This window comes from Tympanuchus pallidicinctus, unplaced genomic scaffold (genome assembly GCF_026119805.1).
Source record: "Tympanuchus pallidicinctus isolate F22 unplaced genomic scaffold, pur_lepc_1.0 scaffold33, whole genome shotgun sequence".
In the NCBI taxonomy this organism is placed as follows: Eukaryota; Metazoa; Chordata; class Aves; order Galliformes; family Phasianidae; genus Tympanuchus; species Tympanuchus pallidicinctus.
The window spans coordinates 2,757,449-2,785,001 of NW_026294751.1; positions in this window are offsets into that span (position 1 = coordinate 2,757,449).

A 27,553-nucleotide genomic window follows, 5' to 3' on the forward strand; every position below is an offset into this window, starting at 1 on the left:
ACCATGCCCATAACCACGTCTCTCAGTGCCACATCTCCATGGTCACTGAACACCTCCAGGGATGGTGACTCCACCACTCTCCGAGCAACTGTGCCACTGCATCATCTGCAAATAAATGTTTCCTTATATCCAACCTGAACCTACTCTGGAATGACCTAAGGCCACCACCTCTCATCTTACTGCTGTTGCTACCTGGGAGAGCTTCTCTCCTTCTCTCCCTGTCTCTGTCTTTACCCTTAACAGCCAGAGCACAGAATCACAGAATTGCTCAGGTTGGAAAAGACCTTAAAGATCATCAAGTCCAACCGCAACCAAACTGTACTGCATGCAGGCTCTTTGTCTTCCTACTTCTCCGATCCAATCTGTCTGAGCAGCAGTGTTCCAGCTGGGAAGTTCCTGAGAAGCTCAGCACTAGCATCAGGGGCAGCAGTTTGATAGGGCAGCCAAAATAAACTTGCTTTTCTAGGGAAGGAACATTATTCTGTGAAAGACAAACCGCTTGGGTGGCTGGAAGTAAGGTTAGATTGTTGTCAGGGACTCGGTTTATTTTGTTGATCACACACAGATCTGAGCCAGCAGAGCAGCAGCTTTCACCTGGAGTGCAACTTCCACCAGAACGGAGCTGCTCCTCCAAGTTTCTTTGGGTGGGAGAGATGTGGTTTGAGAACATGCACAGATGATCTTTAGGAAAAGCTTTGCCATTTGGCAGGTTCCAGTTGGAGTTTCAAGCCTGAGTCTGAGAAGTGGAAGTTCAGTGCTTCTGCTCTGAAACCAGGAAGGCAGAACTCACAGGGGAGATCAAGAGCTCACTTCTGTGGACTCACATGAGATGCTGGTTTAGCCAGACTTGAGCAAGCTGGCTTGAAAAGATCTCTTTTTTAGCTTCCTCCCCTCCCCCCCCAAAAAAAAAAAATCAGAAGCTTTCCCAAGCACAAATTGCAATGAGTGATGCAGAAGCTGTTTCTTGCAGGGTTTGCTGCTTTTGCTGTGGTTTAAATATTCTTAAATAAATTCACCTTGAAGGTGTTTTATTATGGAGAGGATGCGACCGATGCAGTCTGGCAAAAGGAAGCAACCAGTTCTGTTTGAGACATCTCCGTCTGAAATGTAAAATGGCCATTAAATACCTCTTTAACATGGCAGAATGGGGCAGCAAGAAGGATGTGTGCCCTGATGGCTCCGACGAGATGGTTCAGTGAGCTGTGAAGGATTCATGTTTCCTCCCGTTTAATTGCCCTGTGAAAATACCAAGTGAACGGTGAGCTTTTGAAAGACCATCCCAAATTAATAAAATGTTTCCAGCTGGGATTCATCCCCTCCCTCTCAGGACAGCTCCATCAGCTTCTCATAAGCAAGGAGTATGGGGAGCTGGAATCAGCACAGTGAGAAGCTGGGGGGCTGGGATCAAACACCTCAAATCTGAGTCCTCTGCTGTGCTCCTTCTCCTGCTCCTCATCGTCTGTTACTGCACAGTGTCACTGTGCCATGGCATTGGAAGCTGCTGCTTCTGAGGCGTGGGATGCAAAGGGAAAAAGAAATTGCTGTTAAATTACCAGGAATTGCAACAGTACGAGTACTGCAGAATGCATGTGAAAAATCCAGGCAGGTTTTCAGGTGAATTCAGGAGTTATTTGCAAAGTCAATGGGCTTAATGTTTCCTAGGTTGAGTTGCTAAATAAAATTATACAGAACTTAATGGATGCAGGCATGTAGAAGATATCCCCAGTGGAAGCATTGAGGATCATTTTCTCTCTTACAAGGCTGATTTCATTCATCTTTCTCTTAGTCAATTAACACAAAATTCCCCTATTAATATTAACCAATACCAGCCTGGAAGGTCCTGTATTTAGTAAGGGGCTGATCAGGAGAAAACGGTACTGTTAATCATCTTGCAAAGGGCACCAGATGTTCACAGATACAGCAGCTGAGAGCCTGCACTTCTGGTTTGGTTTTTCTATTATTTATTGTAAGTTTAGGACCATTCGTAGCATAATTAGAAGTGGTTAATTAAAGCATGCATTCTGCATCAAAGGATGATGTGCTTTGGATTTGGCCACTGAGGGCTGAGTGGGCTCGTGCCCCATAGCTGACTTGCAGGGGTGCTCATGTCCTCGGGTACCAGGCTGAAATCCAGCGCCCTGCAAAGTCCCCATTCAAATGCCAGAACCAAGGATAAAAAATCTGAGGCTCCAGCAACTTAATGTAATGTTTCTAATTGAAAAGCTTGTCAGCTGTCTGATTAAGCATGCAAGCATTGAGATTAGTAGCAATGCAATTATATTAATCCACATCTTAATATGTGCTGCAAAATGTGGGGACTTCTGGTAATTTTAAAAGAATTGATTTCACTCTGAGAAGCCTTTTTTATGGTCTTGCAGAAAACTGACATGCCTTGTCCAAACCTCGCTCTAGCTGTCAGCTTTAGTGATGCATTTTCAGCGTTGACAATAGACTGTAATAATGTTCCAGCCTCGAAGTTTCCTTAAAGTTGGGCCCTCACTCCTCACCGTCCCTCCTTCCCGCAGCAAATTAAATCTTGTGTAACTTTAGGAACCAGTTGCTCACAGGAGGCAGCGAGTGTTTTTCCACTCGTCATTTGCTTAGCAATTAGGAGCGATAAATGAAGTCAGCGAAGTCGCATCTTGTCTCCATACATCTCCCTTGACTCTGTAAACTGCTCGAATCAATTGTCTGTTAGCAAATTATTGGGACGTTTACCTGTGCAGCAGATGTAGCTGGAACGTAGCTGGAAGAGTCTTCAGCAGGTGCATCCCATCTTCCCCTTCCAAAATATTCCACCCCATCGTGCACTGGGATGCTCCAGCACACAAGTGTGCTACCTGCCAGCTCTGGGAATGCATTGCCTGGCTGAAAGGTTTCAGAATGCAAATTGTAGCCTGAGTGATCCTCACACAGCACATATGGGGTGCTCCTAAGCCATGGACTGCTCCTGACCCACATGGAAGCTTCTGGTTGTGCATCCAGATACCTGAAATTTGGTGTCCTACCTAGCTGGGAATGCTTTCTTTCTCTACCATTCCATCATTTTGTCCACTTTGTTTCTTGAATACTTGGTTTGGCATCACAGGCATGCACATTATTTGGTGCTCTAACATTGAGAGCGACATTCCTTCCAGGTTGTCTGCTGCAACCCCCATGTGAGCTCTGCTGCTCCCAGCCAGGCACAGCCTCAGCCCCGTGCTTGCACTCACTGCAGGAGCCAGGTTTGCTGGAGGGGAGAAGTGGGCTCAAGCCAGGAAACGTGGGCACAGCAAAGCCACCCTCTGCCTTTTGGTTGCAGGTGATCATTTTGTTGTACATTGCTGTCCTGCCTGGCACAGCGGGATTTTGGTACAGGAGGAGAGCTCCTGTATCTTAACATAATACAAATGATAGCAATAACGCAATAATTACACTAAACTCCAGAAATGGTATGTAACACAGCAGGTGTGCAGATCCTGGCTGTATCCCTAGCGTTCATTAGTCATGCAATTAAACCTTTTCTTCCTTCTCTGAGGCTGCACAAGGTTAATTTTAAACTAGCCAGCGAGGTGATGGAAAATGAGTACACAAGTTAGTCCTGAAGCGAAGCACCCAGCTGTTCCCCTCATCCCATGCTGTAAATGAGCCTGCTTGTTCCCGGAGAAATGCCACCAACTTTAACTTTTCAAGTTGCAAATGTCAGTGCTGTAACAACTGTATTTAACGTGGGGAGATGTTGAACAGTGGGTGACTCAAAAAGAAACCCTTCACTGCTATTCACGAATTCCATGTAAAAAGAAAAAAAAGAGGATCAAATAGTCATTATCTGAATTGGCCAGCAAACGCAGGACTAGGGAGTGGGCAGGTTTTAGTAGGTCAGCTATCTATTTAAAGTAATTTGAATTATCTAAGGATAATTGAAATCCAGTGTTCATCCATTACTTTCGCTTTCAGGTCTTAAATGATTATATCCATAGCGCTACCTCACATTTATTTGGTGACCCGTGAGACCTCCAGCTTTCCCGTCTCTAATAGGTCATGGTATTATTTTCCATCAAATTATAACATACGTAGACACAGGTTCTTCAAAGGCAATTGGCTTGGCTGGGTGACAGCTGGAAGGAGAGCTATCACCTCAGTCTTATCAAGGGCTATTTGTGCTCAGCTCTGCAACTTAACGCCTGCTCTTTTGTTGCTGTTGCTGTGCTGACCAAGAAAAAAATAACAGTCCTGTTCTTAATGGGAGCTCTCCTCTTTCCCAATGGGATCCACCAACACCAGTGGCTTTCTGAAGCAATGCCCCGTGTGTCAATGCATTGGTTGTTAGTCACCCTGAATGCAGGTCGCCAAGAACTCCCCGTAGATTTCACCAGAAGACCTTTTTGCTAATGGGAGATCTGAAAGCAGCCGGCGTTTGGTATAACTCACAACTTACGCAACAACTACATTCAGCTTTTACAGCCTCCTTTAAGTGAGCAATTAGGGAAAAGATAGAAAAGCAAATCGCACCGCGGTCCTCTGCAGCTGCACACTGACACATCTCCTTGCAAAGCTTGCTGTGAGGTAAATCGTGGAGCGTTTTCCTTTGGTCCCATGAACAGCATTCACAGCCACCTGCATCCGTGGTGCTGAGCAGAAGGTTCTGTTTGCGTTGCTCGACTCCCTGATGTTTGTGCAGGGCGCACACTCAGGGTGTCTCTTTGGGTCTGATGGATCTGTGCAGAGTCTGAAGTCAGGAAGATGAAAAACCTTCAGATGAAGGTGGAGAATCTTTGCTACCACTCCAGGGAGTGTTGGGGACTGCAGCAAGGAGCTTTTAGTTGTGCTTGCACTAGGCTGAAGTGCAGAGATGCCAAACCTGGGCACGCATTAATGGAGAAAACCCTCACAGGATCGTGGCAGGGCTGAGAGATGCTCCTAGAGGGAAGGGGAAGCAGTTTTAAAAATGAGCCGAGGGATTTATTTCCCTTTTCTTTGTTTTATTAAAAGAGCTTCTGCTGCTACCAAGGGAATCCATCACTGGGGCTGTTTCTGTGTGTGGCAGAGTCACAGCAGCACAGCGGGGAGAAGAGGAAGGAAGTGCCCACGTGCTCATACAGTGCAGTGCTGCTCCACGGGGAGCTGTCGTGGGGCTGTGACTCTCCTGCTGTGGTGCTTTACAGTTTTCTTTCTTTGCAGAAGAGGAAATAATTCATTTTATCTATGTGAATTTACATTGATGGAGATATTGTTTGGGCAAGATCTGTTCCTGACTCTTGTAATTTCGCAGAGGGCATGGCAGCACCTTACTGAGCAAGCGAGACAATAAAACATTTCTTCTGTTAGCTACTGAAGTTCAAAATCATAGACTCGCAGACTTGTTACAGTTGGAAAAGACCTCTAAGATCACCAAGTCCAGTTGTTATCCCACCCCCACCGTGACCACTAACCACATCCATAAGAAAGCTTACAGCGGTTGATTTGTGTCGAATTTCTCTGTAGGTGGTCAGTAGAATCAGAGGACTTTTTCCTTAGCAGCCTTAGAAGATGCAAACTATTATTACTTTGTCTTGCATTTTGGGTCACAGATTGCATACATTTATCTCCTGCATCCATGCTCAGTGCTGCCCAGCTCTGGCAGAGCCTGGCTCAGGGGTTCCATCCCTGCCCTGCATGGGATCAGCCCCAGATCAGCGTGCTGGGGTTACTGCTGCTGCTGGCTGGGCTGACAGCCCCACAGCCTGGCTGACCTTACTGCAGCCATGTCAGGGCTGTCTGAGCTCCGTCATCTCTGAACACTTACCAGGTCCTGCAGGAGCACTTTGTGCAGGAGTAAAATTCTGGGGTCATTAAGTTTCCCATTAGATCTCAAGGAGACAGGCTATCATTGGGGGCAAATGAGACGTAGCTCATGATTTCTTTCTTTCTTTCTTTTTTTTTAACAGAAGATTTATTAAGGGCTTCAGAACTCCCGACAAGAAGATTTTCTCTTCCTACTATTGCAGAAGAAGGTTAATCCTCGTGGAGTTTCAGGCTGTTGTGTTGATTGTTCAGGGTTTTGTGATTCTTTTTGTTTATGGCAAACTTGCTGCATCATCCAGAAGCATAAAGTTTTGGTAATATGTCCAACAAAATGTCTCCATCTCTCTCTGCTCTCCCACATTTTTCATCCTTCTTCCATCACCTTTCTCTCCAAGCCCTCCTGCATTTTCTCTTTTTGCACAAAACACAAATAACACGGGAGGTTTCTAGTATTTATCTGAGCTGATAAAAAGAAAAGAACTTGAGGGGGTTTCATGTCACCGTAGGCATGACATTTGCCTTTTATCAGCTTCTTTGTGAGGACATTTCTTCAGGTTGGGCTGTGCTGAAGTGTTTCTGTACCCCATGGTGAGCTGTGATGTGCCCAGCTCTGCCCAGCTCTTGGCAGGCAGCGCTGCAGCGATCTGCTGAATTGCAGAGGCAATTATTTTGATATGTAAATGAAACGATGGGAGGAAGAAGGTATCAGTTTTGAAATGCAATCAAGGCCAAAGATAAAAAGTATTTCTCATCTGCTCTGCAGTAATTGTTTTTTAAACGATGCCCCTGGCGTGGGATACCTGGCTGTTTCTTCAGCTGACCGCAGGGAAAGCCGCTTGTACCATTACCCCAAGGCTGGGAGGATGGTCATGTAATTTGCTCCTGCAATGGCAAAAAAATGGTGGTAAAATCTTTATTGAGTGCACTTAATGGCTCGACAGATTATTAATGAGATACGGAGCTTTTCAAATCTAATTCCCTGTGTTTAAATCCCAGCCCTGTCAGCAGCTGGAAAAGGAGTTTGTGTTCTCAGCCCGGCTCTGGAAGATGGAATGATGCACAGCAGTTGGCACCAACTGAAGCTTGGGGTTGGCCCTGCACTCTGAAATACTGGGGACACAGGTGCCCACACCCAGCGTCTGACCTTCCCCTCCTTCCTGTATTCTCCTCTTATTCTGCCTTGTGTTCATTTCAGCTTCTGCTCCCACCTCTCAGCATCTCTAATGCTGCCTGGAAATCATGGCAAGGTGCATTTTCTCCTTTTATTTGAGAATAATGTGGTGTAGCAGGTTTTGAGACGCCTTGAGATGCATTTCCCAGCAATGACTCCATCTTAGCATAAAAACCAATTAAGATAATAAATAAAGTTCAACACTGTACATGGAGCTTCTATTGTCAGTGGCACTTAATCACTCAGTCTGGGCTGCGGCCAGTCTGCAGGTCCCATCTGGAGGGTTGGAAGGAGAGCAGGATGATGTCCACGTGCTGCATGTTTCATTTGTGCCTTCCCACCCTGTGGTCCATGCTGTGGTCAGGGGCTGGTCAGGGGTTGTCCCAGCAGTTTTGCCTTTCCAGTGCTAAAAGCAATGCAAAGAGACTCTGTTGCACAGCCTGCACAGCCTGAGCCCTGCCTGCTGCTCTCTGCCATGTCCACGCCAGGGAAGAGGCTTTGGACTGAACACAGCCACCCAAGGCAGGCAGGAGCATGGCAGGCATCCAGCCACCCAGCATCTCCTATCCTGTACTGGAGCATTTTTCCTTCAGATTGTCATCGTGATCCATAAAATAAACAAATCAACATCACTTTTCAAAGTTACCACAGCATGTCTAAGAGCGGGCAGCTCAGCTACTTAGAGATCTCAGCCTGTGTATTAATGCCAGCGAATGCTCAATCTCTTCTTTCTCCATTAATCTTCTTTAATCCACCAAGGGTTTGTAGTATTTCCAATTAGTGGTCATTGAATAATTTCTTCATTTTCTGAGGAGGCTGAAGCTTCATTCCCACTGGCAGTGCAAGCTGTGGCACTGGTTCACTGAGCTGAGTTCAGATTATAGTAACAATTGCTAGGTCAAGGGAAACACCTTGCTGGCACAGGCATATAAATGCCATTCAGCTTGCAAAAGTTAAGCCAAGATTCTAGGAAGTCACAGGATTTGTTTCAAAATGACGATACTCAAAAACATTTGCAGGTTCTTTTTATTTGACCTGTCTTTCGTGATGCTGAATGCAGCAAGCACTTCATCCTACTTAGCTGCAGCCTTCCAGAAGTGAAGTACACTGCCTGAGCCCTTTATAGACTGTAGAAAGAATCAAGCACAGCCTGATCTATCGCCCTCAGGAATCTGTCCTGTATAGAGGGAAATGAAAGAGGATAGGATGGGAGTCCTGCTGACCGTGTTAGACTTGATGCTTAAATTTAAAATGAAACCTATGCTGACTTTTTTTTTTTTTTTTAGAAGTTTAGTTCAACTACATCTCATGCCGGAGAGAAATTTCCCTTGGAGCTGTTAGACAATGTTAGCAGCATTGTTAGACATGTTCTTTCAGAGCAGGCTGTCTATTTATACATAGGGCTGCAGCAGTATGAGAGAATACAATTCAACAGCCAAAGGTCTGCTCTGGTATTTCTCACTTCCAGCTCAGTTCTGTTGTAGCTGTTTCCAGATTCCTGTGCTTTTTAAGACCGTGTTGTTAAAAGACAGTTGCGAAAGTCAAAAGGGATCTTGGAGTGGTTAGGATGTTAGGGTAAGTGTCTTACTTTTCATTCGTGCCTCAATCCAGATCTGTTGGACTTATCTGTAAAGAAAAATACAGCTCTTCTTTTCTTGCATCCTTTTCTTGTAGGTTTTCTTGCAGGTCTGGAGAGCACCAGAAAGCCTATGCAGCTATAATACTGATGCCTCTGGGGAGTCCAGGGGGTGCTGGCTGTGGACCAGGTGCAGGTGGAGCACAAGTTTTGTGGATTTGAAAGCTACCTGGATTCAAGAGATAGATCCAAGATAGCATGCAGCTATCCAGCCATGGAGAGTGGAGCAAGGTCCAATCCGTACCATAACAGTGTCTTAAAGGAAAGAAAAATAAAACCCACAGAAAAGAAGAAGATTTCCTTTCCATTAGGACGGAAGGGGAATAGTTTTCCTTGCCATTGTCCCATGCATCCAGGAATGGACTGAGTTTTCCGTGCCTCTTCTTCTCCTGTGTTGTGTCTTGTGTCTCCGGGCTGACATGCAGAGAGGTGCCACAGCAATTGCATCCATCAGGTATCTGTATTGCAGTGAGGGAGAGAGATGGCATCTGTCAGCCAAGAGCTGCTTACAGCTGAATGACCCAGGCTTTCCTGCCCGTGCATGGCAGAAGGGGTTTCCTACAAGCCCATCTTTGTAGGACATGCGACAGCTCTGGCTGGAAGTGCAGATCTGTGGCCACAGTGCAGGTTTGGCTGCTTCTATGCCCTCCTCCTTCCTGGAGGTGTGCTGGGGCTGAGGGGTCCCAGGGAAGATCTGAGCTCTTTATGCTGATAGGAACCCTGCAGCGCTGTGCATATTAATGCTGGATTAATGATTAATGCTGGAAATGCCAACTAACACCCAAGGGAGGTTGACAGGGAACCTTTTCTGTAATGAAAAATAATGCCTCTGAGACTACCTGTGGGCTGTGCTGCAAAGAAGTGCCGTTTGCATGCCCAAATCAAGATGGCAAAGGGAAAATACGGATGGCATGAGTGGTCAGCGGTGTGGTTTTATTGCTGTTCCATTCTACAGTGCCATCATCTGCACCTGCGTGGGGCAATTTGGGAGGGATTGGAAAGAAGAAAGGTGCCTGGGCAAATGAGATGACGCCGGTTCTTAAGCATCAGGTGGTCTTCTTGGCACTTCCAGCACGCTTCTGCATGCTGCGGAATGTCGGGTCTGGTCCTTACCATCTGGATCATTAATCAGAGCTTCATTAGAAACCCAGATTTGTCGAAAATTAGAACATGTAATTAGAAAACGCGTCTGCTAATTGAGTCCCTTTGATGTGGGCTTCAAGATGTGATGCTGATCCCACACAGAAAAGGTTTTTAATGCCTTTTATTTATACACATTTCCCCACTTATTGTTATTTGCAGCTAGAACTCTTTGCTGATCAGAAATATTCAGAAGCTCATCCTGCAGAGAGGAGTGTCACTTCGGCTATTTATAAACGCGACGCCAGCACAAAACACCATTCAGCAAATTCCTTTTTTTAGGTTGCTCCCTCCCTCCTCCCCTTTTTTTTTCCCCCCTTTTCTTTACATTCCCAACCACAAAACAAGAAGTTGCTATTTTAGCTTGTTCTGAGCGAGCCAGGTGCTGCTGCTGCAGTAGGTGGCACTGCTCCCTCTCTGTCAGTTCCTGCTGGGAAGGAAGATTTTGCCTTCTGCTCCTCTCCCAGAAGATGGGAAGCAGACTGCTGGGCTCGCCGAGCATCCCACAGAACCCTCTGCAAAAATCAAGGTGTAAGCTGGATTGCACAACGCGCTGTCGACTGAACAGCCTCAATCTTGTTCTCTGCAGTCCTCACTCACTTTTGGGGTGTTCTTTTCTTCCCTTTGCATCTTAGATGAGTCCTCACCGCTCTTTTAGGGGCCAAATGTTTGCACAGGGGCAGCTGCAGGGCCTGTTTCTGTTCTGTGAAGTGTTTTGAGTTCCTTGGGAAAAGAAGCATGGCCTACGTGCAAAGTCTTATTCCCCTTATATAAGCCAAAGGAATTAATTAAATAAATGGATAAAAATAACCCTCTGAGAAAAACAGAACAGCTCACATATAACTTAATTTCCTGCCACTTTCTAAACTCCACGGCAGCACAAAGCTGGGCCTTTCTGATGCTTTTCACCTGGTGAGAAAATATCTTAGTATAGAGCGAAAGAAGAACGCTTAACTCCTGCAGTTCTGGCTGTATTGGAGCAAGAGCTTCACTCTCCAAACCTTAAAATACCTTAAAGGAGTATTGATAAAGGCACAACTCAGGGAACAACAGCCCCTCTGCAAACACAGGGTGACAGAACTGGGACTCGAGGCTTAGCAGTGGGCTGTGTGTGCCAGGGGTACGGCTGGTAAGGGAAGGAGCTGAGCAGACCCAGGAGCAGCAGACCCGAGGGATGCTGCCAAATGGAGGCTGAATCAGCAGGATGGGTTCACCAGCAGATTCTGCCTGCTTCCTGTGGGCTTAGCTCAATAGCAACAATCACTGCACCGAGCTGGAGCAGCTGGAGCAGACCAGCACAGCAGAAAATAAGGCTCAGCGAGCGCTCTCTGCATCAAAAGGCAATTGCTTTCCTGGGTATTGGACAATCCATGGAGATGCTGAACATCTCCAGCACTGCAGCAGGTACATCCTGGCTACAACCAGCTGCTCTGCACATGTCCTGAGAGCAGCAGGCTCCACTCTGCTCCTTGGGGAACTCATTTTGAGCCCAGCTTGGCTTCCAGGGCTGCATGAATGGCTGTGGATGTGCGTCCTAATGAAGCAAATGCTTGTGGCCACCAACCTCGCTGTGCCAAGAGGCTGCATGCTGTAATCAGGAAAAATGCGTATTGCTGAGGACACGAGAGCATGGCCGATGAGTTTAGTGTTCCTAATAAAAAAATCTAATTCCTCTAATCTGTATCAAACACTAAGAGCTACATGCTACCAATTATTTTCCTCTAGTTTTAATTTACAACAATCAGTTATAATGGATGAAATTAATTCTTAGTTTAATTTCATTGGCTGTGTGCTTAGAATCCCTGTTTTTTTTCCATCTCCCCTTTTCCTGTTGCTGGAAATAAGCTGCATCTAGCTTTGGTGGTGCTGGTTGGGATGGAGCTTTGTTCCTAATTGTTTACAGATCTTTGCAACTTTTGGTGTGATCACTATTTGCTGTGGTTTCAGTGTGGGTTTTCAGTCTCATTAGCTTTGTTTACCTTTTCAAATCCAGAATTTTAAAATTTCAAACCATAACCATCCCCATCTGTATCCTCCATCAGTGCACCTCCGTTTCCATCACTTTTAGTGTAGCCTCTGGGGTTATCCTGCCTTACAGTAGTTTAAATAGATCTTAGGGCTCTAAAACATATCAAATACCCAACATTTCTCAAGGTCTTGTGAAGAACTGATGCTCTGACCAAGCTCTGTCTGAGCTCAGCCCTAGGAGCTGGGCATGGGCTTGGCATGGCCATGCTGCAGGGTTGGTTGGCAGGGGAGCAGCGCCCTGCAAGGCAGTGGAAGCTCCACAGCTGCTTCTGAAAGCGCTGTATCATGAATTGTAAAGTGAAGCTCGGGGCTGTGAGTTTGTGTGCTATGCAAATCAATGCCAGCCTCACCCTGGTAGCTGCACTCCGCAGTTCCCTGCAGCAGCGGTGGATGTGAGCAGCTGTTGCATCGCAGTAACTCAGCAGAGGCCTTGGAGCATCGGGGGGGGGGGGGGGGGGGGCTTTTCTCTGAGCTGAGGAGAAGGGTTCTCATCGTGCCATGCATTATGTAACCTAATTATCCCCTAATTAACCCTCAGGACCAAAGGTTGCATTCTGCTTTTCCTTTCCTGAATACAACCTTTGTGAACACGCGCTGCTATTGGTTGGCATTCAGACCGTTAAGCCAAACCCACAGAGCTGGCTCGGAGGAGCTCTGACAGCTCGGGTTCACTTTGCATGTGTTGATGTGAGAACGTTTTCCGGATTAATCTTGATTTCCTCAGGATTTTGTCATAGTGGGGAACTGGTGCAAAGTTCAGATGAAGTCAAAGTGCTGGTATTTTTAAATGCAACCTCGCACTTTCTCCTTTTCACATCGCTGTTTGTTTTGAAGGGCTATTTTTGCCTGGCAAGTGATAAAGCATTGCATCATCGCAGTCAGAGCTCAACGCGCTGAGATCCCCAACCCGCAGACAGGATTTGGTTTTCTCTCCAACACCAAATGAAACCAGTGAGGAAATTGAGACCTCTGGGCAAACAGAGCGCCGTCCCCCCCCTCTCAGCTTTCACAACAAAGAAAGTTGGGCAGAGCTTTTAGCGCAGTGCTATCAGTGCTCCATCTGATCAGCACAGCGCGCTCGGGGCAGCGAGGATCACAAAACGGCACTCCTGAACGATCCCCGAGCTCAACCCAGGAGCTGCACGCTGCTTTTCTTTGCTCGTAGTGGCTGAGCTTATTTTGCTGTGCTGCAGATGTGGAGATGGTTATCAAGCTGGAATTGTGCCTGGGCTGGCTGTGATGCTCCCAGTGCTCCAGTACTCTGACGCCTGAAATCCATCAAGATACCAGTGCAGCATCATGCCCTCAGCACTGCTTCTGGATTGCACTCTTAATACCCCAGAGATCTGTGGCTGTTTTCCTCCCTTCCATTCCTTTCCCCGTTTTTCCTTCTTTTTCAAACCAAGGTTTCATCAGACAGTGCAGAAAAGCCTTTTGAAGTCATCCCGTCCCCATGCAGAGCACTACATGCAGATGAATAGTTAATAGGTGCAATGCAGACGTAATTACAGAGTTATAAGAGCCTTATTTATGCTCTTCACTTTAAAGTGATATCACACTATTAGATCTTCTTACCATTAGCTACTCAATGCAGAGAGGGAGCGCACAAGTGAGGCAGTCACAGGAAAATTTCCTCATTAGTCTCTTAAGAGCAGCAGAAGACACAAAGTGAGGTGGATCCGTCAGCCTGGGCTTGGACTGAGGCAGGCAGAGAGCATTAAATACGCTGACATTGCTCCAGCAGAGGAGTTTGCACACATTTCTCTGATGTGCAGAGCAGGGAGGTCACAGCTGGAACCTCTTTTCAGGGAGACAAGAGCATTTGGGCAGCAGAACATTGCTGTTGTCATGGGCACTGGCTTTCCCTGTGCTGTGCACAGAGCAAATGAATGCAGGTGAGTTGCTCCATGCAGGGGTTTCAAGCAGTGGGGTCATTCCTGAAATCCAAGCAGCCCATGGCTTTGAGATTCCAATCAAGGCTGTGTAAGGATGAGAAGGAGCCGCTTATTTATTTAGTGAAGGGTTTATTTGCTGTTAAAAGACTCTTAAAATGTTCATCTGAAATCAGTAGTAGAAAGCATATTCATTACACGATGTGGAACATTAAGCCCGGATCATAGACTCGTAGAAAGGTTTGGGTTGGAAGATGTTCTTTGAATGCAAAGAGGGTGTGTGGCGTTGGAATACATTTCTGTGTTCATTTGATTTTTAGCCTTTGTCAGATGTGTAAGGGCAGATTTCGGTGGGTGTTCTGGAGCACTCAGTTCTCACATAGGAAACAAAATGAAGTCGTTTTGATCACAAATGCAAATGCTTTTGAGAACAGAAATAATCACCAACCCCAGAATGCACAAGACCTCCAAACGTGGTGGTGCTCCTTTCTGAGTCTGTGTCAGGCTTTCTTTGGTTTCTAAAACTAAAACTAAAATGCTGGATTAGTACAGCAGTGATGCACAATGACAGCTTCATCCTTCTCCCCAGAAGTGACCCCAAAGGGATCCGCCTCTGTTTCTACCACCGTTCTGGTCCAGTTGGAAACCCCTGCATGAGGAGATGCTAGCAGCAGGATGAACGGGCACTGCCAGCAAGCTGGGGATGTGCTTGGAGCAGGAACAGCATGCAGGGTGCAGGAATGTCCCACTGAGAATGAGGAAATGCTGGAGGAGCCGTCCACTGATTTCCTTTCTCCTTCCACACCATTTGGAAATGATATTTGCACACAGCTGAGCAGATGTGGGGTGCCCTGCATTACACAGCGCAGCTGGAGGTGGAAGGCTTGTGCATAGATTGCTTTGCAAGTGGGGAAACTGAAACACAAACTTCTGCCTCATCATCGCATCCAGGGGGGCTCCCAGACCCCAGCCCAGGAAATGCTGCTGGCTGTCCTTTCCCTGCAAAGCTGGAGGAGAGCCTGAGTTGTGGAAGAGTCTGCAGAGGAGCATCGTGCCCTCTTGGCTGCTGGTTGCTGGTTGTGGAGTTCTGCCCTTGCAGAGCCATAGCTTGGCTACTGTCCTCCTATCCCTTCCATCTCCATACATAATGGGGCAAACTGCATGGAAATGCCAGGTTAAGAATAATCCATGGGGGAAAAAAAAAAAAAGAAGAAGAAAAGGCTTGTCGTGTGCTTCCAGTAAACACTGTATCTGACACAGAATTAATGGGGGGATTATGTGGAATCAGCATATACATTCCTCAAAGTGACTTTCCTCGACAGAAGGACACTAATCGCACTTTCAGAGATCAAAGCCTTTAATCAACGTTTAAGCATCTTAAGTTTGTTCCACTTTATTAAAGGAAAATAATGACACTGTGTTTTACATTGCTGTAAGGAGGAGGAAGATGCCCCAGAAAAGCCTCCTGTTTCTCAGCCTGACTTCACAGCTCCGCACAAAGTCACCTCCAGTCCTTCAGGGCTGTGGGGTTGGTGGCATCACAGCCTGTAGCTGGAGGAGGCAAGTGAGATCTCCAGCACCCCAAGCAGATCAGATCAGACACATCTCTGGGCATGTGATGCAGTTCCTTTACATCACAGCCACGTTCCACAGCAGCTGTGGGTGTTCAAGGAGGTGACGGACAGTTCTGTGATGGTTGGATGGAGTGAAACCTGTGTTTTACTGCACAACCCTAAAATGGATGACTGAAATCTTCAGCATGGTTCTTCATCCAGCATAGGCAGCACATGCTAGTGGTCTGAGCTTGGAAAGAGCTAGATGTGCCCTCTTGGAAAGGTACTGTTACTGTTACGTTTTCCAATTCGAAGCTTTCTTGATGATAAACTACCATTACTTTTGTGATCACTTCTGAAGATCCTAAAGTTGGAAGGAAAACCTTCCCTAACATCTAGAATTACTTTTTTTCCCCTCCAATTTTCCAAATAAAAGGTTATAAAAGGGTTAAATTCAATCTTTTCTCTCCTATTTTAAATCATGCAGCATTACGTGAAAGCCTTGAAACCAGTAATTCGAACAGAGTTTTGCTTTCTCCCGCGTTGAGGGATAAATCCTGCTTTTGCAGTGGGACCAAGAAAGGGAGAGAATCTTTGCCAACCGTGTCTGCATCAGCCCTGCAGGCAGGGCAGGTTATTGCCATTGCATCAGATGCCATCTCTCATGTTCTGTGGTCAGAGCAGCACGTTCCAAGGTTTGATTCAGCTTTCAAGCCCCCTCACTGTTAATCCCTCCCCAGTCAATAGATGTGCAGTGATAGAGGGGAGCAGGCAGGACTGGAGGACTCAGCATCAGCTCAGGCTGCCAGAGCTCCTTCCCAGCTCTAGAAGAACAACTGTGACTTCTGAGTACTCCATCTGAGCACTAGCAGATGGATTCTTCCATCCTTAACTTCTCCAGGTCCATCCCAGCATCTCCCCCACTCATTTCCTTGCTATTTTAGGCATCAGAACCTCACAGGTTGGTGTCCACATGCTACGTGGTCATCGCTTTCATTGCTTCTCTACTGCTGCTGGGGCTTTTGGCTGCATTTCAGGTCATGGCCTGAGCAAGTCCACCCCACCATCCTGACAGTCTAGGCAGTCATTGTCAAAGATCAGGGTTTGTTAGCTTGTCGAGCTAATATTCATTCATTAAGAAAATTGCTTTCCATAGCCTGCAGGAGCATGCAGCTCTGCTGAGCTTCAGATAAGACATTCATACATTAAGAGGAAAATGATAAGTCAGATATAAATTTGTAGTTTAATCTTGAAATGGTCAATTTTTCACTGTCTGAATCTTGGTTTTTTTTTGTCAGTACAGCCTCTGCCCAGGCACACCGTGACAGTCACCTCTTCCTAAATATCCAGTCCATCTTTTACACATTGGCAAGATTGCAAATTCACTGTTCCAGCAGCATTCCTTCCCATCCAAAGAGATATTTGAGCTGGGTGGCATGGGATCCTCCTGAGGTTTGTTTTTCATAAACAATCATTCTCACTGTGTTTCTTGCAGTGCTTAGCAGTCTGATCTTTGCATGTCATGTGTCATTAGGCTTAAAGTCATTTACCAGAGACGTTAATCTGCAGCTGGATGGAACTGTCTGCTATGTGCCGCTCGAGCATAGCCTTTGTGGTCTGACACTTGCTCTAGGCTTTAAGATCTTAATGTGATGAACTATGCCTCAGTTTACCTTCCTTAACCAATAACTTGATTTAAGGATGGAATAAATGTAGTTTTCTTCTGATCTGCACTGTTTCTAACAGCAGTGCTTGACAGCTGTTTGAGCCACAGAGATTTTTCTGTGCCCCGCAAGCTCCACTGAGCCTTGATCTCACCTTCCCCTCTGCACAGAGCTCTTCCTTCGGAGAGCTATCATAAGGGTTAGTTCATTAACACTTGTAGAAGGCACCTGAAGTGCAAAATCGTTGATGAGCATTCAGTTTGGGCAGTGCAGAGGAGCTGTCAGCCCAGTTCACCGCTGCCCATGAGACCATCATCTCCATTTGGAGTTTGCCTCTTGCAGTGTCTGAGTGTGGATGAGGATGCATCTCCCACCCAGTGTCATATGGGCTGACTCTGAAGTTGCAGACAGGCTTCTGTATCTGCCTAAAGCCGCAGAGGGGGAGTTCAATAGAAGATGGGCCTATGAAAGAATAGCTGACCACAACAAAATAGTCCCACTTGGTGGCATGGACGTGCCAGGGAGTTCCGCTGCCCACAGGCAGAGGAATCAATTCCCTTCTTTCCTCAGTATTCATTTTAACCACTTGGGTTGATGGAACAAGAAGAGAGAAATGATTTTCTCTCCCAGTTCTGACAGTCCTGCTTTCTTTCCTCTGCAGCATTCCTCACACGGGGCTTAGAGAAAAACAAATCAGGCTTTCCTTTTTTTTCCACTCAGCATGCTCTTGTCTGGGTTTTTCTCCCTGTTGGTGAAATGAGTGACGAGATGACACTCACTCCAAAACAGAGGGCAGCTGTTGCTCCAGCAGCATCCCCCCAAAGCCCATTCCTCAGCAGCACAGCATTCAGCAGCTGCACAGGACCCAGCACCATGCACTGAGCAGGGGCAGAGGCGCAGCGGTGCAGCAGCCGCAGTCGTGCCTCGCCAGCTGCATCTCGCCTTGGCAAGTGGCAGCACAAATGTTGAAGCCAATTGCTGGGAAGTGATGGGGTTGTTACACACTGCCACGCCGGCTCATCAGTGCTTTTGTCAGAAAGTGACCTTGGCAGGTATCGAGTGTCTGGCAGCACTAAAAATATCAGCTATTGCTGTCTGCTAGGTTGCAAAGCCACGGGCGGCCGTGCAGATGTGGGACGTGTGAGCGAGATGAGGCTCTCCAAAGTCCTTCCTCTCCTCTTGGCAAGACAGCGTCTCTGTTTTCTGAGCTTGTCTGTGAGTGCAGACTTGTTTCAAGATGAAACTCCCCTTTTGGAAGAGGATGGGAGAAACCAATGGTGATGTGATTTCAGCAAATGAGATGTAAAGGGAGAGGTAGAACTAAAGACGGGATGGACAGATGGACCGACACCAGGCTAGGATGGCAGGAGAGCTGGAGGGCGAGGGCAACTCCAAAGAGATGAGGTGGCCCAGAGAACTGCAGACAGCTCAGCAGTGGTGTTGGCAGAAGGCTCAGCGGGCTCCCTTGGCTCTGATGCTTTTTCACACTGACTTCTTCCATTCTGTTCATGTTTCTTTCTATTTCCACACCTGGACTGTGGCCAGAATAAGAAGGGGAGATAGAAAACGTAGTGCTTTTCAATTAAACGAGAAGCACTTTGCCATTGTAAGTGAGCTTATTTAGACATTAAATCAAAATCAAATGCTTGTGCATCAGTGCTACTTACAGTCTGATAATTAATGATGGCTTTCCCTAGCAAAAACTCTTCTGTGTTCTGTCAGCACCACTGTACATCTTTGATCAAAAGCTTTTTAAGTAGTTTCAGAAGCTGGGTCTTTAAAATAAAAATAACACACAGTGGTAATTCTCTGCCCAGGAAATAAATAGGAAAGGCTTGTAACATTTAAGTGTTGGATGTCAGCTAATCAACAATTTCAGCATCATTGCATGATGGTGAGCTGAGAAATGGGAGAACGAAGGGGCTTTGCAGCTCCTTGGAAACTGGCAATGTGAAGGAATCTTAGAACAGATTATTTTCAGGACCTTTGCTATAACCTAAATGTGGAGAGGGACCTCAGTGCTGATGAAAATCAAGCCTGCTTCTTCTTATGGAAATATAAACCATCCCAGTTGCATTTCTCCTTCATACTGCTCAGTCTTGGAAGAGGACAAAAGGAGAAAGGGAGGAAAATTCTATGCATTAAACTGCATACATTGAACTGTATGCATGAGTCTTTGCTAAGCAGAAGTCCCCAAGGTCACATCCCATCCCCAGAAGGCACCTCTGGAGCTGGGAGCACGCCCTGCTCTGTGGGGTGGCATGACAGGCTGCAGGCAGCTCGGAAACCTCAGACAGGGTCTCCATGCCCACCGTTCCTCAGCTTTCCTGAAGTTAGAATTGGTCTCCATTCTCAGATGGGCTTCCTTTCCTTGCCTTTTTCTGCCTGGTCCCTTTGGGAGCACCTCGGAGTTCTCCATCCCTCTGTTTGGTGTCACAGGGATCTCCCTCCTGGTGCATCTCCCGCTCTTCATCTCCAACCCGCCTGCTGGAAGTAGCCTGCCCTCCTCCATCAGCACACTCAGCAGAGCAGACAGCTGCCAAGTGCAGTAATTGGGCCTCACCTCACTTTGCCTCACGCTGCCAGCTGCCGCCACAATTAAGCTGCATTATTACTTTCTAAACTGAGAAACGTTTCCCCTCCTCCCTGTGCTCCCCTCCTCCTTCCCCACCCCCCCATGGTGCGCTGTCAGCACTTCCCAGGCTCGTGGGGAGGCTCGGAGCAGCACCTCCAGATGGATTAGTGGGCATGGTGGGGGTGGGATGCTCCAACCATAATGATTCTGTGATTCTGTGAACTCCTAGAAGTCCTTGAGGAAACACATCAGAGCCAGCTGAGGAGGTGGTGCGTGTCCCATTCACTCTCTGCAGGGGGAGGTGGGTGGGTGCCCCGTGCCCTCTGCATGCAGCTCACACACCTTGGGACTGTCACTGTGGTAATTAACAGCACTTGTAGGTTTTAGTAAGATTTTACACAGTGTATCTTCTACGAAATGGTTTCTATTACTTTGAGCAGATAAAAACTGACATGGGTTTGGTATGACTTGGAAAATCAATAAGCAATAAAACTTAGCATGAAAACAAATAAATTATCCCAATCAGAAAAAGCACTGAGAAGCCGTCAAGCTAGTTAGACAGATGAAGTCAAATGTCACTCCCAGAGATGAGCAGTTGTTAGCACAGAGATGCGAGGCTCCGTTTCAGAATGTTTGCTCAACTTCATTCTCTCTTTAGGACGGAGCTTGCTTCCATCTGCCAAACTCAGTCTGAATCAAGCAGAAAGAGACAGAAATCCCATAGAACATCTCATCTTCCTAGAGGGTATCTTCCTTTCAGTTACTCTTCTGGAATTTAACACACGAGGCGGCTCAGCAGAGCAGCCCTGGCAGTGGGGGGTGTGATGCCACCAGACCTCGTGCTGGTGTGGCCACAGGAGCTCAGCTCAGTGCAGATTTGCAGGGCTGAGCTCAGGGCTGGGGGCTGTCCCAGACCCCCCACCACACACACTGCCTGCTCAGTGCACCACGCACAGCAGCCTCACCCTGCCTGAGCAGGGAAGGGGAAACTGACTTCTACAAGCGATTAACTAATTAAAATGCACTAGAACAATTGCAATTGAGTGTCTGACTATAACCTTCAACTCTGGCTTAATTAGTACATAAACCTTGCTTTACGTCCTGTGCAAAGGGTTGAATTGAATGTGCTGGGAATTATCTGTTCAGTGTAGCGAGGAGGGAACCAACAGCTCACTGCTACCAGTACTCCTTCTCACCTGGCTGGGCTGTGACCATTCACATCTTACAGTGCACTCAATGAGTTTAATGACTTCAGGTCAATAAGGACAGGGCTGGGAGAGCTGTTAGCCTATGTGATGGCATTACACGGAGGAAAAGTATGAATCACTTTCCAGCAGCAGAAAAAAGGTATTGGTATTGCCCATAATCACATGTTTTTAGCTAAATTAATCACTGGATCTGGTTTTGGCTCAACAGAGCTACGCCATGCTGCGCTTATCCTGATTTGACTCCATGGCTTTACGTGAGCTAAGTGGGCATTGGTATGGAGAGAGGGAAGAGCAACCCACTGGTAACCACTGGGGGCTTTGCAGAGTTGCTGGGTAGGGATGCTCAGTGGCTGGTGTGAAATATCTGGGGCTTGACTTGATATGGATGATGTTCTCCGACTTCGTAGCAAAACAAAACTGGATAAGAAATCATTCCAGCTGGAACAAAACATTTGCTTCATTTGCTGTTGTTCAGTCAGTTGTTCAATCGTATAGAAAGGAACTGAGTGATAAAGTACCATTTCAAAAGAAAAGCATTAAAAGGTTTCAAAATGGGAATTTGAAATGGGGGAGGGAGAGCAGCAGGCTGAAGTGCACGGACTCAACGACATGGCTGTGACTGACCAGCATGTGAGTGTTAGAACACAAAGCACTGAGCTGCTCTGCTGGAGGAAACCTGGAGTCCTCACCTGGTGAACCCAGGAAACAGAAGGTTAGAATTTCTCCTTAGTGAATCGAAACGTGATGTTCCAGAGTTCAAAATTTCTCACACACAGAATGGTTTGGAAGGGACCCCGAGGATCATGAATCTCCAACCTCCCCACCACACGCAGGGCCACCAACCTCCACATTCAATACCAGCCCAGGCTGCCCAGGGCCCCATCCAACCTGGCCTTGAACACCTGGGGTAGCGCTTCTCAAGCACTTAAAGGTATTTTAGGGTCAGAATTGACCTTTTCCTTTGCAAATTCCTGGTTGTGGCATTTCTCAATGGAGAAAAGATGAGGTAATTTCCTGGGCAAGCTGTAGCTATTTCTGTACCCTCAGCAGCTTTTTGAACCCCTTCATGTAGCCTCACTTTTCCCCTCCCACACACAGCGCTGAGAAATAAATCCTTTGGAAATGGAAATCAGGCTAGGAGTAAACAGATTAGTAATGGTTAGTTGGTAACTCTTTATTAATTAAATGTCCTAAATACATTTAAACCTAGGCATTTAATTTAGATTTATAAGGATAATTTAGATTTATAACAATAGTTATTATACATTAAGTACAATAAATGCCAATTGATTTTTATAGACAATATTTACTCAGGTGTAACTGCACTGTGAAATTTAATTATCTTCCTGCTTTGTTAGGAGGACAGGACTGGGGTTTCATAAGCAGGACCTCATAAGAGGGCTGGCAGCGAAGGGAGCTGCTCCCATTAAACACACCTTAGAAAGGCAACCTTTGTCTTGCCCCACATCTCCCCCAGTCATTTCCATAACTGCAAAGTAAAAAGCTCATCCTGTGCTTTTCAATGGGAAAAGCGATGGGAAATCTTTAGCTTCTTGGTGTGAGCTGTGGGCTGCAGCAGCTGCCCAAGGACTGAGAGGTTGGCTGCTAAAGCTCAGCTCCTTCAGCATCCCTTCGGGTAGAAGGAAGTGTAACAGATCCCACAGAGAATTTCCTGTCTGTAGGATGCATTGCTAGGTTTTGTGCCTGGAGAGGAGGAGAACCTAAATCTGATAGCATCACTTGTCATCAGAAGAGCCAGTGTATGGAAAATGATGCCAGGGAATGGGGTGCACTCACTGGTTATGAACAGAAGAGGACATTTCTGATTTCTGCCTTGGAAAAGCCTGATTCTGGGACTGTTTGTGGGTAAGGAGCCACATCAATGCGTCTCGTGCTGGGAGAAAAGAGAGGTTCTGAAACAGAAGGCGTTAATCCATTTGCTTCAAATGACTTTTAATTTTGCCATTGTTTTCATTAACAGAGTGGAGGAAGAGCAAAAATATAATCATCATGGTGAGGATCATTTGGAATAATAACACAATTTTTGAAAAATCCCATATCTGTTGTTAACAGAAGAAGAGTTGAATTCCTAGAAAACCCTTCGGGCACAAACCCTCTTCCCTCCCTGTCTCCAGCACTTCGGCCATCCGAGCAGCTTTGTATTTTGTTGGCTCCCTCTGCAGTGGGGACCGGCAGCAGGTCAGTGGGATGTGCTCAGTGCAGGAACAGTCTGTGCAGGATCTCTCGCTGTTTCATTTTGCTGAGGTTTCTACAAACATTTCGTTCATTTGCAGTTCAGGATGTTTCATGTTCCATAAGCTTCGCTTCGAGATTTGTGGGAGAATGAGACCAGAATTTCAAGCAGAAGCCAATGAGACTCACCTGTGTTCACGTCAGCCCCATAAATCAGCCCAGGCACTCAAACAAGTTCATGAACCTTTGGGAAACTCGGAACAAACCCAGGCTGAATCTCCAGGCTAGATGCACAGTTTTCCTAGTAAATAATTCAGAACATGCAGCTGAGCTGGCAAGATAATGATTTCTAAAGCAAAAATAATGTAAAGCACTGATATTAGATGGGATAAACACATTTTTAATGCAGTTGTGCTAAAGGATGTGCTGGTGTAATCTCGGAATGTAAATTTGCCTGCTCTGACCACTGTGACTTTCCCCATATTTTTATTTCTCTTGCACATCACAAATACCTACAGCTCACGAAAATTAGCAGGAATCCCAAGTGCTTAAAAACCTCTGCCAAATCCAGCCTGTGCTGTGTGTTCTGTGTCCTCTTTAATGTGCAATATTGCACATTCTCTGAATGAAGAGTGAATTGGTGCTGTATGGGTTTGTTTCACAGCCCCAGTGCTGCGGGCAGGAGCTGAGCATGGAGAATCCAGCCTGCAAATGGGAGGATCCTTTAGAATCTGTAATTGAAATAATTACTTGGGATATGAGACTGTGGCGGAGGAGCTTATGCTGTGTGTTCGCTTGGCACTGGTGGGGGTCTGAGAAATTTGGGTTTCACATGGCAGCTGTGCTTGCATGCAGTTGCCCAGTGTGGTGCGAGGGCCTGAACTCGTGGCACTGTACTTAAAAAGCACAAAACACTGCAAGCAAGAAGGATTCAGGAGTGCACTGTGCCACTGCACCCAATCTGAGATCCTGGCTAGCACTGTGCAGGGGAGGAGGACAGGGGCTGGTCAGGCTGGTCAGGCACTCACACCCCCCTGTTTGCACCTGGTCCAGATCAAAGTGCTTCTTCCCCCTTACATCCTAGGGGCACGTGCAGGAGCCCAAGCCTTGGCCTGGGACAGCTTTCAGCAAGAGCAACGAGCTCCAGCCCAGCTGTATGCTGAGAGCAGTCTACTTCTCCTCTTTGTCCTCTGGGTGCAAATGAGCAAAAACGACACTTGGACAGGGCAGCGAGGTGTTTCTCTTCTGTTGGCATAAAAGAGAATGACCAGACAGAGAAATAAAGGGAGAGAAAAATCTGCTCACACGTGCACACGCAGATATTGTGATGAAAATGAAGATGGTTCTGTTGTGTGAATGTTTCGAGGAGCACAGAGCACTGGGAACATGTTCCAAATGTCAAATGGATTATACTCCAGCGCCCTTATTGTTTCATATAATTCTCATCTAATGTCACCCCTGGCAACAATAATACAAGTCTCAATATTCGCTTTGATGGAGCCTCACTGAATATTTTTAAGCAATGAGGAAATTGCCAGGGGGAGTGAGAGAAGGAGGGGCAGGCAGGATGGGGACAGCACCCAGCACGAGGGTGACAAAACAGATCCCCAAATTAAATCCATCAGGAAGATTGAGTTTGCAATTTCAGGGTCTCTGACGCCCGCGCTGCTGCGGCTCGGCGAGGCTCGCGTTTGAGTCTTAATCATGAGGTTTGTCTCCATCGGAATACAATTAGGGAGCCTGAGCTTGAAGCAAACGGATCGGAGGAGTGGAGTGAAGGCAAACACAGTAACACAAAGAGGGACAAATCTTCGTCATTTTGCCAGGCTGAACGGAGCTGTCACATTACAAGGTCAGGCCGAAGCGAGCTGATTTTGCAGGAAGGAGGGATGAAATGACTACAAAGGTGGAAAGTGCAGAGAGGCAGCACTGGCTCATCCTCCGTTATTTGATTGCTCTTCTGACCCCACAGGTTTTCATAAAGTTGATTAACAGATCCAGGAGCCATGCTGCTTCCCATCCTCCTTCCAGACGGGCTGAGAAAACAGGAGCAGCAGCACTGAGAGGCTGCTGATAAACATGCAAATGGGGTTCGGTCTGCCAGGAGCTGCACACCAAGTGGAACCTCAGCTGGGCGGCTCCTGGAACCACAGATGGGATCAGGACAACTGCATCCTTCCCATCCACCCAGCGCAGGGCAGTGAGCCCTCTCCTGGGGCAGGACCTGCAAGAGTAAGCAGGAATTAGGAGCGTTCGAGCTGCGTTCAGTTCAGGCTTTAATCTGCAGAGCGTGAAGAAATTCTCATTAAAGTCAGTCACCAAAGTTTATGTCCATTTGACCTGTAGAAAGGTTAGTTCAAAACAAAATCTTTGTGTGGGAAGAATGGAAAACACTTCAAAGCAGCTAAATCAGAGGAAGATGCTTAGCCTTTTAATTTAATTCTCCAAGGAGTCTTCTAGCATGGATACAGCAGTCTGTTCCAAATCGGTGCTGTCATTCCAGACACACAGACCTGGGAATGGACAATTCGGGGTCCATAATATTTACAATCTCAGTGTGTAGCCTCTCTTCTGTGTCCTGCTGTCTACTCTGATTGCACGGTGTTTGTCTTACTCCAAGAGCCATCATATGTGACGCGGACATAATGTTTCCCTTCTTATTTCTCCTTTAAATTATAGAAGTTTCACTGAGCTCTATGATTTGTGCAGGCAGTATTACAGGCATCAATCACAGCTTGCCTTTTCCTTTCCATCTCTAATGGCACAAGGTTCTTCCTTCAGTGCTCACGGTCCCACACAGACCTAGTGTGAGTTAAAAGCTATCAGCTGGGGAGGGGCTGGAAGGGCAGACAGTGTTCATTCTCAGAGGTCAGACTGGTGAGCAAAAAGCAAAATACTGTCAGCTTGTGCAGCCATGATCTGAACATCACTTTTTATGGTTATCTGATCCTGTTTCATGACAGGGATTCAGGAGATGGGCGGGCTGTGCACAGCTCCCAGTTCCTGCTCATCAGGATCCTTTATTCCCTCTCCTTGGTTACAGAGCTGGGACCAAGCTTCTCCCTGGCCATTACCAGCCTGAAGTATATTTTATATAGGATCTCTGCAGTGAGAGGAGGTGTGGACAGAACCTGCACAAACTGCTTGGATACCACGTTACCAACAGGTAGTGAGATAAATCCCACTTTACACTCCCTCTTCAGCTGGTGAAAACAGAAGGGCGCCCTGCAGAAGTCACCTTCAGTCCCCAAATAGTCTCATGCTGACTGAAGATCCCAATCTCTTGCTGTTGGCTGCAAAGTATCTTAATTTAGCTGTGAGGTACTCAGTGAGGTACTTGCACCCAAGAGTGAGCACCCAAGAGCATGCAACTTTACATTTAAGCTAAGGGGCCCCTAAAAAGTACCAGAGCAGCCACTTTCATAAATGTGTACTGTCATAAACACGTACCAGAACAGACTAAGGGAGATTTAGGATATATAAAGAGTAGAGTCTTTAGAAGACACGCTGCCTTACTCTCCCTGCTGAAATGCTGTTGGGTTTGGCTTGTTTTCAGCCCTTGAGAGCTGACCAGACGCTGTCAGAATTGTCCCCTTCCTGAGGAGCAACAGAAGATGGTTTTGTAATCCATGGCCCTGAGAAGATGGTCTTGCTTACAATAACCCATGGCCTTGAGGGCTGTCCTTTTGGTGCCCTTCCTCCTCTCATCCCAATGAAATGCAATAATAGCCAGCCACCTGCAACTTGCTTTTGTACTGCTGGTGTTTGGTATTCTCTCTGCTATTGCCTGAGGGTATGTGCCAATCTGTTAATACATATATAAATATTATCCTTATTAATCCCTCGGAGAAAAATAGTATCAACAAAACTTATTATTATTTCCTTAGCGGCTGACTGAGTAATGTGAACCAGATGATGTTTATGTTTAAGAAATGAAAATGCCAATAAAAAAGTAATTTTAAATAAGTCACCTCTTGGTATTTTCCTCTACCAAATGGAGGAATAACAGAGACATGCTACATCGGCGTGTTAAAATTCAGCAAAAACAAATGGTCTTTATTGCAGCAGTCACAGTGGTTACAGCCATGATGGCCCCACTGCAGGGCTGCACTCTAATTTTTAGTACATTCCTAAATGTTCAGCACTTCTGTGGGAAGTGCTTAATAAATTAAGAGTTTGTGAATGCTTCTGGCCAGAGTGCAGAGCTGCCAGGTCTCAGTTGTGCCCTTCAGAGTGCAGAGCTGGGAAGACAGGTCTGCTGCTGGGAAAAGCTGGTGTAACTCTTTGTGCTCGGTAAGGCCACGCTTCATTACATGGATGTATGTAGTTCTGGAGCTCAGTCATCCATACCAACAGCACAGGGTGAAAGAAAGAGGGAAAAATCAGTAAAATCACACTTAAACTTCTCCAAATAGGACAAAAGTAGCACTGCAGCTGTAGGAATGGCCCTCTGCATTCAGGCAGTGAGGGAACCCACGGCAAATACCATTGGTGGATGATTCTGTTCTGCAAGGAGACATATTTATCTGATGCTTATTAGAGAGTGTGTATCTGACCAGATGTGAAGCTCAGAAAACTCTTTCCAATTTCCTGCTTCCATATGTCCATTGCTTCCCAAAGTTTTCATCTTCCAAGCTGTAATTATTACTGATTGATCCTTTTCATTAAATGATTTCTTGTTTTTTTGTTTGTTTTGAGTCTTTGAATTCCGTAAGTGAAATCCTTTTTTT